General features: G+C 33.7%; 1 protein-coding gene across 2 annotated transcripts in view; it reads right to left on the minus strand.

Annotated features, from left to right (window-relative positions):
- Positions 1-1,039, minus strand: part of AGR2 (anterior gradient 2, protein disulphide isomerase family member) — a 14,298-nt gene extending 13,259 nt beyond the window's left edge. Inside the window, exon 1 of one of the 2 annotated variants that reach the window (XM_006911965.3) lies at positions 861-1,039. The gene's annotated coding sequence lies outside the window, so the exon portion shown is untranslated. The remainder of the gene's footprint in view (positions 1-860) is intronic. The other variant, XM_015589430.2, reaches the window with a different exon arrangement.
- Between the last annotated feature and the right edge of the window lie 9,454 nt (positions 1,040-10,493).

Below are 10,493 nucleotides of genomic sequence, written 5' to 3' on the forward strand. Positions count from 1 at the left end.
TGACTTTCTGAGATTTCATTCTACCGAATTTTCATAATAGACCCTGCTCTGTAAACTTCCTGCCTAAACCACCTCAAAACAGAATGCTAACAATGGAAGATATTGACAATTTAGACACACAAACTTTCTCTCTCGCGCGCTCTCTCTCTCTCTCTCTCCCCCATCCCCTCTCTCCCTCTCTCCGTCCCCCCACCTCTTTCTCTCTTTCTCCCTCCCTCCCTTTCCTGCACTTTTTACTGGTCGCTCTATCTGTCCTCTTATCTTTGGCAAGGAATGAACTTGCAGGTTTCAGTATTTCTATTCATAAATTTCATAAATGCTTCAGGAAAGCACCCAGATCTCTCCTCTTATATTCTATCCCATGAATTTAAAGATTGAAGAGCAACAAGAATATCTTTGCACCAGATAGCGAAGAACTGTTTTTCTGACTTGCAATAATATTCTGAACTGCAGTTCCAAGCAGGCAATCCGAACTAAAGTTTCCTAGTCTTATGGGCCTTGCTTTAGGCAGTAGGAGAGAAATGGAGCATTACATGGGTGACCAGTGCACAGTGACAGAAGACCCTGGGCCCTGTCCCAGGTTTAAAAACAAGTAGAGTTCATCTACTCTTACACCTCTTATTTCCCAAGGGAGAAATCATTACCTTGAACCAGCTCAGGAACGGAGCACTCTGCCAGCTCTGGCCAAAGAAAGGCCTCAGTAAATCTTTGGTGAAATTTTCATTTATTCTCTCTTCAAATCCCATTCAAGTGCCCTTGAAACTACCTTTCACTTCTCTGTTGATTGCCTGCAACTTTACACAGTAATCAAAGGCCAAAGCTTACTCTGAGCACTCCAACGCTATTGTCAGGAATCTTACCTGGAGTTCCCCACCCACCTGTCTGTGTGAGCCAGGTGGCCTCTGTGCCGTCCAAGTTTCCTAGTGTGCCAGCTCTGCCCAACCTCTATTTATGCACCGGAGCACACCGCAATCCCACCCACTAATCCCTATTTACATGTTGCAAACTCAGAGAGGAACTTTGCTTTTTCTAAGCGATTGTCTCCTTTGGGATAAAGATTTTCTTGTTTTTAAAAATAACGTTGCAAAGGGTATGATTTTCATTATGCATGTTTTTAACTGTTTGTGGAAGTATATTGTTAAGGGATTTGGACAAGATCGGCAGCATGCCAAATCCAGGTAAGCTTTAAATGAAGACTTTTGATTTGCCTGAAGGTTGATTTGTCTTTATGTGATTGGATGGACTATGTGGTTTGTAGATTTTTTTTTCTCCCCTTGGATAGACTGCCTTTACTCAAAAACACACAAGAGATGATTCACAATTGAACCCTTAGGGTCATATAACCTGCTATCTTCCATTATAGTATAAATTATTTTCCATGGTAAACTTCCCTCTTCCTGGCAAATAAAATATACATTTACTATAGATATGAACAATGTACAAACCAAGCACTCACATAATATTCCAAAACTGAGGAAGTTATTGAAAAAAAGATACCCTAACACTATGAGTCTTTATTACTTTGCAGTTGAATATATAATACAGCAACTTCCCTCCAAAGAGTTCAAAGGTATTTTACAGATATTCTTTCATTTAATGGCAAACTTTTTTATAAGCATGCAGGAAGCCATTTACACTATTTCTCAGACTTAGAAACTAAGGTCTGAAACTACTTTTTTTCCTCTCAAGATAATGAAATTATTCACTAAAGATTTTAAACCTGAACTCAAGATTTTCTGTAAAAAAAAAAAAAAAAAGTCTTGTGTTTTGTTCATGAAGCTCTGTGCAGTCTTTAAAAGCTCAGAATGGAGAAATCTTCAAAAACAAAAATTAACTAATGGGATGCAAATCCTATAAAAATTACTTTTTTAAGTGAGTTAAGTTCATAATATTTCAAAACGTTTTTAAATATGTATTTTTTGGTAAGACAATTTCTGTGGGCAAAATAGTAATTGATTCCCCAAATATTGAATTTTCTTTCAATTCTAAATGAGTTTACAGAGACAATTTATTTAGGAGTTAGGAAACAATGATTTGAGCTAAATTTTTAAAACTGGAAAGGCTTTTATATAAACCCTTAGTCTATTCGGCCATTAAAATACTTAGTTCAACCCCTTCATTTTTCAGATGATAAAACAAAGATGTTAAAAAATTAATGATTCTGAAGTTTCCACAACCAGTTTAGGGCATTTCTGGGACCAAAACTCAAGTATCTTGTCACTCATCACCTGCTGAGAGTGAAAAGTCAGCAGGATTTCAGGCAGGAGATTCTAGTCTGAGTCTTGCATCCTGGTTCTTGCTCACTGGGTGATCACAGAAACATCATTTAACATCTCTGAAACGTTGGTTTCCCTAACTATAAAATGGGGAAATACTACCATACGTGATTGTTTCTGAGTATTAAATTAGATTTTAATAAATTAAGAAAGGAAGAAGTACTTGCTCTATTAGTGTGCTAGGTCTGCTGTAGCAAAGTACCACAGACTGGGTGGCTGAAACAACAGAAATTTATTTTCTCACAATTCTGGAAACTAGAAGTTTGAGATCAAGGCATCTGCAGGTTTGATTTCTTCTGAGGCCTCTCTCCTTTGCTTGTAGATGCCATCTTCTCCCTCTGTCTTCACATGGTCTTCCCTCTGTACTTATCTGTATCTTAATTTTCTCTTCTTAAGGATACCAGTCATCTTGGATTAGAACTCATCCTAATGATTTAACTTAATTACCTTTTTAAATATTATATCTCCAGAGATAGTCATATTCAAAGTACTTGGGTTTAGGATTACAACACATGTATTTTAGGGAGATATAACTCAACCAATAACACTTGGTAATTAAAAACATCTCCGCTTGCAATTAATTATGATGATATTATAATTATCCTACTATATTCTGGTACCTGCTCTTGTGTCAGAAAAAAAAAAAACCTGTATTTGTCTCAGTGGCTAAGTTACGGCAGGGAGGAAGTAATTATTAGGTACTACCTTATAAGCATCATTGTGACTGTGGCATCTGTGGCACACATATCGGTCTTGGCGGAAAACAACTAGAGTTTTGTAGGTAGTATGAGTTTTTTATGTTATTAAACGTCACTTTTAACAGTGATGTCATGTGATCAGTCTTTGAGATTTTCTTGCTATTCTTAGAAATCTGTTGTTACAGGCAGATGTTTTTGGTTATTTTTTCTCTGAGTAGGATGTGAGTATGTGATCTATGAAATATTGTTTGGTAGTGAAACTAAGCTTAGTACCAGTGATCCTAACAGCCTAATTAAGTGGTTGTTATAGCTTTAGTTTTTATATATTTGTGTCACTGTAATTTTAGAGGGTTTTATTCAAGCAGATTTTAAAATAGGTTATTTTCTATTTTTGAGTAAAATTTGGAGACTTATAGTAATAATAACTAGTAACTATTGAGTATCTAATGTGTGCTGAGTACTCATTTTTCAGTCATTCTTTTTTTTCCACCAAATATCCATTGAACCTATTTATGTTGTACATATTATGCCACACATTAAAAACATGAAGATGAAAAAGACATGGTCAGTTACTGAGGTAGCCAGCCAGACACATACAGAGATAATTGCAATTCAGGGTGTAAGACATGCCTTGGGAAAACACAAAGAAGTTGAAGACATTGTTTTTGCTCTGAGGTTACTTACAATTCGATTGAAGAATTAAGATACAACCACACTAAAAATTAACCATCCACATGAGAATAGCATGCCATAAGGGACAGGTAAGTAGTATAGACATCAGCTGTTATTATATTTCAGAGGACGTAGAGCTCGCTATCCATTAGAAGGCTCGAATTGGTAGTAGAAAGCAAAGTTTCCAGATGGGGACAGTGATATAGAATTTACAAAATATTTTCATTGAGTATTTAATGGAACTAGCTTCACTGGAGTGAGAGGCATCTGGGTAATTTATAAATAGTTTTGGAAATACATTTTGGAGCTATTTCTCTGGGGCCTTGAATACCATTCTAGGGAGTTTAGACTTCACTCTCAAAAGGACATATTGCATGGTGGTTAAGAGGCCAAGGTATAGATTCAGATTGGTTTGAGTTTACATCTAGCTTTTGACTATTACATGCTCTCCTCATCTCTTTAAACTACCCTCTCCGTACTTTAGTTGTCTCACTCATAAAGTGGGGATAGTAAGACCTACTTTACAGAATCTGTGGAAGCTTATATAAGACAATGGAGGGACAGGTTTTAGAATGGTAAATAGCACATAGTAAGCACTCAAAAAATTAGTTATTATTACAAAATGTGTCATTTGCTTCTCTGTATCACAATCATTTAGGTCTCAGTCTATTTACTCCATTACTAATATTAAGTCTATTAACTCCTTGACAGCAGAATCACTGATTTCTCTTTGAATATAGCCTGTCATAAGGATTAAATTTTCAACACGTTATTGAAAAAAATAATTTGTTATGATAAGAACCTCCAAAAATGACATTTTTTTTTAATAAGGAAATAAATGGGTTGACGTAATTGGCCCAGAGACACAAAACTGTTAAGAGAGAGGACTAAAATTCCTTATAATTGCTGTAATTAATTCAACATTCCTTTCAGTTTACCAAGCTGCTCTCTGATGTCAAGAAGTAAAGACATCAACCTGTAAGCAAATGTTAATCTCACAAAACTGAATAATGATGAGCCTTATGAAGAGGAAAATGAGAATAGCTTCTAAGCACTCAAGGACTTTGCCTCTAAAAGAGCCTTTTCAAAAACATACAGTCAACCCTCCATATCCACAGGTTCTACATCCAAGGGTTCAACCAACCACAGATGGAAAATATTTTTTAAAAGTTACATTGTTGCTGATGTGTACAGTGTAGTTAGACCTATAATAGTTGTGTCTGTACTGAACATGTACAGACTTTTTTATCCTGTCATTATTCCCTAAACGATATAGAATAACAACTACTTACATTGAATTTACATTGTTTTAGGTATTATAGGTAATCTAGAGATGATTTAAAGCATACTGGAGGATGTACATAGGTTATATGCAAATATTATACCATTTTTATATTAGGGACTTGAGCATCTGCAGGTTTTGGTATTCACTAGGGGAACCTGGAACCAATTCCTTGTGGATACCAAGGGATGACTGTATGTGTAATTGCAAACTAAGTTGCTGTATAAATAAGCTCTCCCCAAACTCTAGCTTAGAGAAATAGACACATAGCATTAGTGTTTGACATATAGAAAGAGTTGATTGCCATTTGAGTAATTGTTTCTCATTTCTCCCACTTCTTGGGGTTTAAATGCTATTCAGTGTATTAAAGGTAAAACTTTAAAACCTAGTTTTCATAAATCTATAAGTTTAATTTTAAAAATATATAAATTTTGTATATTTATATAAAGTATACAAAATATTTTATTTTGAACACAGTAAATTGGTATAAAATTGAAAATCTATTTTAACTTGTTTTTTTTCTCTTTTTTATTGTGGTAAGAACAGATAACGTGAGATCTCTCATAACAAATTTTAAAGTGTGTAATACAGTATTGTTAACTATAAACACGATGTTGTACATCAGATGTCTACAACTTGTTTCTTGATATTTAATTAAAATAAATTTCAAAAGATTAAGTTCACCTAAATTAAATAGATTTAATAGATTAAATTCAGTTGATTAAATAGCCCCTTTTACAAACTTTGTTAATAAATTATGTTAAATATTTTTAACTACGTTTACAAATTTAATACCAAACATCTAATTCTCTTAAGCTTTTTAAATGCTTAAGATGGCAGACTCACAAACTTCATTAGCAAAACCTTCTAAGCACTTTATCAATTCTTATAAGTATAAATAAAAATTACTGCATAGTAATGAAGTTCTACTGATCATATAGATATTGCTTGCGGTGAAATATATTACACTTTTCAAGTTAAAATCCTAATTCTAGTTATATTTTTTATTAGAGTCACAGACTAATATTCAGATTCTCTAAAATATAAGATTCTCACATCTTACACATGAAGTTTATTCCAATATTTTAAAAACTTATTTCTCAACATTATATAGAAGTCTTAATACTATGGAGCTGAGTAACTTCATCAGCTTACCCCTCAGGTGGACCAAGGCTCTGATATGGATCTAAGACTGTAAACCAGTCATTGATATATTCTACTGGAAGTTGTACAATTAAATGTGTTTCTCAAGGGAAAATGTAGAGCAGAAAGCTCAGCACCAAACCTTGGTGATACCCATCCATTTAGGAGGATGAAGAAAGAAGTAGAGCACAGAAAGAGTCAGAGAAAAAAGTATGAGGACATCCAGCCAGGCCAGTGCCAGGACCTAAATCCAAGTTTAGTAGGAACAGCACAGCACAAGGCAACAACCAGCGTCAAATGCAGGTGAGAGTCTGTGGACTAGAGAAGAATGAGTACCCATAGTCTTAAAAGCATTTGCATGGTTTCCAAAAGCTGTCTGAGAATGTACCCAGACCCTTGGAGAGTACATCTGATTGCGTAAAAATCAATTGCCTTAAATAAAAAGTCATGAATGGCTCTTGAGTTGAAATAATGAAAAGCCAAATTCTCTAGTGCAATAGTGTATTACCTTCTTGAGTTATGGATAAAGTGGCTATGCTTTCCATTTTGCCCAAAGTCTAATTTTAAGCCTGTTGCTAAGCATAGTAATCAAGAACATTCCCTTTCACTTTCAGAAGTATCATAATTTGGAAAATAAATTATATGGTCTGGATGATGAAATCTGTCAATCTTCTCTCCAGAAAAAAAATGTATACATATGCATTTACAATATACATAGTATATATTATAAAATATATACTATGCATAGCATATATTTAAAATATATGTAAATATATATATACACACACACATATACAGATAATTTTACAATTATTTTAGAAGGTTCATTTATATACTGAACTTAATCTAAGAAGCCCTTTTGAGGGATCCATAGACCCAGATTAAAAACTTTTTGCTTCAGTTTTCAAGTCTCCACGCTTAGCCATTCTCAAGGATCCACTGCTTTAGAATTTGACATTTAGCTCTCTGTACTTGTTTTATAGTACAATCTAATATTTCTTCCTGAGTTTCAGAAATTTTATACCTTGTATTAAGCTGGAAGGAATCCTAGTCTCACAGCCATTCAAGTCTCTTGTTTTACCTGAATAAAGGCACACATTCGGAAATCCTTTTAGATCATGGTGGAGGTGTGGTTTATAGGAAAGGAAGAAGAAAAGGTAATTTAAAATGTGCCAGCATCAAAGTAGTTAATTAATTTCTCCATGAACTCTCATCTTTTTTAAGATATGTATTTATAAAGGAAACATTAACATCCTTCTTTTGGAATTTGAAGTGAATAACCTTATAAATACTTACAACTTCCCATTAAAGTGATAGGCTACTGATGAGTTTGGATAGACTAGAAATAGGTGTCATTTTAAAAAATGTATCTGGATCTAGTAACTACTTTAGCAATATAGGAAGGAAGGGTTTCATGTACATTAAGGAGACGTGTCCTTAGCAGCTGGAGTCTGACCCTAGAGTCAATATATTTGCATGACAAATACACTCTGTAGGGCAGAGCCCTGAACAAGCAGAGATTCTGTCAGAAGTTGTCATCCTCTTTGAGCATGCAAGCAACTTTTTAAAAAGTGTAATCCTACCTTCCGACTTAAGTTCTATGAAACTTCCTCTACTAATTGTTTTCACTTTTACGCCTCTAAAAACTATTATGTCATTATTTTCTTATCCAGTGTAAGTAGATTGTCTTGTCATGACTAGAGTTTTCTCTTATTATGTAGTGATCTGTATACTGAAATAGCAGGTGCTTCATAAGAGACAGCGCTAAATGAATACCAACTTAACAAGAAAATAAATACAGTACATATCAGTATTATGTTGATAAATATAACATGTGGCGTATTATATTGTGTGATCTAATACTTCAAAATTCGTGATATTTTAACAAGCAAAATTCATAAATTTTAACATTTTGAATCCATAGCAGAAGACACACTTTACTATTAAATAAATGGGCTCTAAAGGAAAGTACTACTATGTTTATAATCTGCTCATCTGTCAAATAGTAATAAGTAACTTTCCAAGACCTCAGCTTTTTTGTGCATATAATTGAATATATTTCTTGGAAAATCAAAATAATCTTTCTGTGATCTGTGATTCCAAATTTGCCTTGAGCGTTCTTGTATGTGTCTTTTATACTAATTGATTTTGTGAACAATTATGCTAATTGTTTCTCCAAATGAAATAATTGGTTTCAAAAATCAGAGTTTGGGTAATTTGGGGTTTTTCAGAAAAACTATTGTTATGTAAAGGAACACGGTCATTTATTATTGTCATAAATTATCTTTGGGACACTTCACACTATCCAATTTTTATGCTTTATCTTTAAAGTAAAGTACCAATGAAAGAATAACACGTACTTATATTCTTAGTATTCTTTTGCCTGTGTTTTCTATCTGACTCATTCTGTATAACTTTATTCTCATAGTCCTTAGCAATGGTCAGCCCTGAAAGCAAACAGAAAAGAAACAGGTCACATTTACTTTCTTCCTGATTTCTTTAAGACCTCGTCATCATTTCAAGACTAAGCTTTGCTGTGTTCACCACATTGCAGTTTTTCTAATCTGTGCTTATAGACAAAGATCACATTTGTTCATTATTTATAGGCTTTAAGACTAGGTACAATGAGGAAAAATAGGTTCCAATTCAGTGAATATTTGGGATGTAATTTTAGAAGTGTATCTTAATTACAGTTAAACCAGTTTTCTGTTATTCTTGTTTTATGTTGGGTTGCCAAATAAAAGCCTCTCAGTATAGCAAATTCTACCTTATAATTACTATACACTTTAAACCATTTGGTGAATTTGGTGAATTTCCTGAGGTTGTAAAGATGGTTTGAGGGTTATTTGAAGTTTTCTAGAGCACAAAATATAGACATTCTATAAAGAGATTTCCATATGGAATCAATCAGATCACTTTGTTTAAAATAATAAAATTGGGATTAGGATGATTGTTGTTTTTTAAGTACCAAACTATGGATGGTAGTTTTTTTTTTTAATTTCAAGTACATATGTGGACATCTTATTTATGACTTAAAGATTAATCTTATCTGATTCATTTTACTAGCCCTACTCAGGTGCATTTTATACTGCTCTTAAATGAAAAACTTAATTTCTTCACAGTGCTTTCCTAAGACTTTCATGTAACATGTCCAAAATGTGTATCATTTATAGCTCAGATTAATTTAGAAAACTGGGATTAATGGCTTCCTGTTATTAATGAGTTTAGTTATGATTTCTGACATTGTATTATGGTGCTAATTTATTTAGCATAATATTCTCAAAATATAATTGGCCCCTCATCTTATGTTCCATATTCTTTTTATTCTTTGTAGTGAATTGGTTGCCATGGTTAGACCACTTTTTTGCAGCACTATTTGTCAATTTTTATTGTAAGCTTTTCCTACCTGATTTTGCCTACTAGATTCCTTTAGGTAGTTTACTGTACTGGACTGTGGAGAGGTGAATAAAAGGACCTAAAAATGATTATTTTGGGATTACTTAACTAACAAAAGAATTTTAACGAAGATTTTTTTTCCTACAAAATTATTCTCATAAGTAAAAATGAAATTTTTATTTCTGTTGGTTTTGGATATTACACTTTAATCATTTCAAATAGTATACACTTCCAAATTTTGTCAAAACTGCCTTCCTCTGTTGACTGACTACATGTTCTGAGCTGGAGTAAACCACATACCATCTATGAAGTAATATAATATTTATTCTGGCACATGTAATCCAAGAAAGTTTAAACTTAAAAAACTAATCTCCAAAGAATATCATACCAGAAACAATAGTACACCCTTTGACGTCTTGTCACTCAGAAACACTACAGGTTTCATTGGAACTAAAGATTGAACTAGTTCACAATTTTTAAAAATGACAACTTTCACAGGGAGGTTTGCACACCATTCTGAGGTTCTGATTTTGTGGTCATTTTCCCTTTCTCAAGACACTCTGTAGAAACACTTCAGGTTAGGCAATAACACAAAAAAGCTTTATTAGCTAGCTCAGAAGAAGGAAATTACCAGCTCAAAAGTGATGCCCAGGGAACCAGTTTATGCTAGTCGATTGCCAGGATTCTGACATGCTGGATAAGTACAAAGAGTTTTATACTTTATTTCTAACTACGGGTCAGCATCAAAGATATGGCCATAAAAATGCATTGTTTTAGTCTGTCTTGTTATCTAAAGTCCAAGAAAGAAGTAATCCCGGGATCATACCTGTGCTCAGTGCTTAAGGCAAGTGAAAAAATAAGACTGCTTCCTCCAACAACGAGACCCCAAAGACCCCTTCTCCTTCTGTAGCCTCAGAATTTGTCTCAGCAGCTAGATTTGCTCTCCTCAAAGCTCTTCTTCCAGGGATGCCTATGTATTCATTAGGCAGAACACTAGATTATGACAAGAAGTATAAACCAGCACTC

Source organism: Pteropus alecto, unplaced genomic scaffold (genome assembly GCF_000325575.1).
Source record: "Pteropus alecto unplaced genomic scaffold, ASM32557v1 scaffold21, whole genome shotgun sequence".
NCBI lineage: Eukaryota > Metazoa > Chordata > Mammalia > Chiroptera > Pteropodidae > Pteropus > Pteropus alecto.